Raw genomic sequence first — 2,205 nt, 5'->3', positions numbered from 1 at the left:
ATTCCTGTAGGTGTAAAGTTATCTGTTGAACATTGTCCCAAGACACAAAAAGAGGAAGAGGACATGTCCCATGTTCCATATGCAAGTGCAGTTGGTAGCCTAATGTATGTGATGGTCTGTACTAGACCAGACATTGCACATGCAGTGGGATTATTGAGCAGGTTTATGTCAAAACCAAGGAAGGAGCATTGGACATCAATGAAGTGGGTTTTCAGGTATTTGCGTGGCACTAGTGATTATGGTTTGTGCTACCAAGGAAGACTAGGATTGGAAAGAGTGTTGGATATACGTGGCTTTGTTGATGCATACTGGGCTGGAGATATGGATCAGTGAAGATCTACAAGTGGGTATGTGTTTAACCTATTTGGAGGTGCAGTCAGTTGGATGATTAAGAAACAATCTGTATGGCAATGTGACCTACAGAGGCAGAATACATGGCAGCCACTCATGCAAGCAAGGAAGTAGTTTGGTTGTAGAGATTGTGTTCAAGTATGGGGTTAGTATAGGGAGCTATAAGGATAGACTGTGACAACCAAAGTGCAATTTTCTTGGCAAAGAACCCTACTTATCATTCAAAGACAAAGCACATTGATGTTCAGGATCACTTTGTGAGGGATATGCTAGAAGACAAAAAGGTGTTGCTGGTAAGGTGGACATTTTGAAGAATACTGCAGATGCATTGACAAAATATGTGAGCTCTAATAAGTTCTCTTGGTGTAGAGAAACAATGGGCATTGCAGGGTTGGATAAATGAGTAAGCTCCCCTGTGTCCCCTTATGGAAAGAAAACAACAAGTGGGAGAATGTTGGGTTGTGTTATATTCTTTCCATGACTAGCTACCCTAGTTAATCGGGGGGTTAGAGGGGGGGCAGAGCCCCCCCTTCGTTGCACAGTGAGGGAATCACAGGGGGTTTGAGGGGGGCGGTTAGCCCCCCTCTACGGGGTCCAGGGCAGCACCCCGGGGGAAAAAAAAATTGGACCCTATATTAGGTGGGCGGACTTACCTATGGTTTTGTGCAAGGTTTTCACACATGGTTTTGGGCGTGATGGTTTTCGGTCCATGGTATTGGATGCTTCGGCATGTATATATATGTATTATAACATTAAAAGGAACATAATGAAAAATCAATCTGGTTGTCCCAGTTTCAGTAGGTTGTCATTGTAAATACTGCATCGAGCTATGCTATAAAGCTCCATGATCAGTATGTTATGTTTTCAGCAGTTTGCCAGTCATAGGTGTCATAGAACACCGAGGATGGTGTTGCCTTAAGGGGGAGGGGTTTGTAATAGCCCCAGGTTAAAGCTTCATGTGATAAAGGATGATAAAGGAAAAATAAGCCCAAGCTCATGGGACATGTATTACAAGTTGAATGTTGAGAAAAACACTATAGTGGGCATCACTTTTGGTTTATTTATGGTTATGGAAATTGGAAAAGGAATTGGCAAATGCAAAGAGGCAGTAATTGGCATTTAATTATGAAAATAGGAGAAAACAAAGGTGAAGAGACACAAATTTGCATGCTAAGGGAAATTACAGGGAAAATGAAGAAAAGGGAGACATCAATGATAAAAAGACATCAAAGAAATAGTTAACAATGTTTTGTCAGTTTTAGCTTGGATGAAGTTAGAAAGAGAGAGAGAGAGAGAGAGAGAGAGAGAGTTGTAAGAGGAGAGAGAAAGCAAGCAAGGACAAGCAAAGGAAGGAAAAGGACGAGCAAGGGAAAGCAAAGGAAAGCAAGGAGAAAGTTGGATCAACAACTCCAGTAGGAGGATTTTGCAGGTAAGAGGTTGCATGTGTGGTTTCCTAGCTGAGATGTGAATGCATGGTACATGCAGTTTTTTATTTGGTTCATTTGTTGTCATTGGCATATGTTTTTCCTGGTTTTCCAATGGTTTCATCCTTGCCTTATCATTTCCTGGATAGCCATGGTGTGATGGGATTCATTCTTGGTTAAGCTTTGGATTTCCATAAGGTTTTGGAACTGGGTGAGGTGGTCTCAGGAAAATTACCAACGGTTTGGAGTGGAGATGGTCTTCTCTAGGAAGCCGTAGACAGGTGCGTAGAGATAGGAAAATTCCTCAAGGTGTGGTGAATAAATAATAAGGCATCCAAGCTCTGTTTGGTTGGTGATCTCAAGATCGGTTTAGGTGAGATCATGGCAGCTTGAGGGTGGACGTGGTTTAACCTCTAGAGTGCTTGGTTGA

This window comes from Pinus tabuliformis, chromosome 6, assembly GCF_031772625.1.
Source record: "Pinus tabuliformis cultivar Carrire ecotype Pingquan chromosome 6, CPIR1, whole genome shotgun sequence".
In the NCBI taxonomy this organism is placed as follows: Eukaryota; Viridiplantae; Streptophyta; class Pinopsida; order Pinales; family Pinaceae; genus Pinus; species Pinus tabuliformis.
This window is presented reverse-complemented; position numbering follows the sequence as displayed.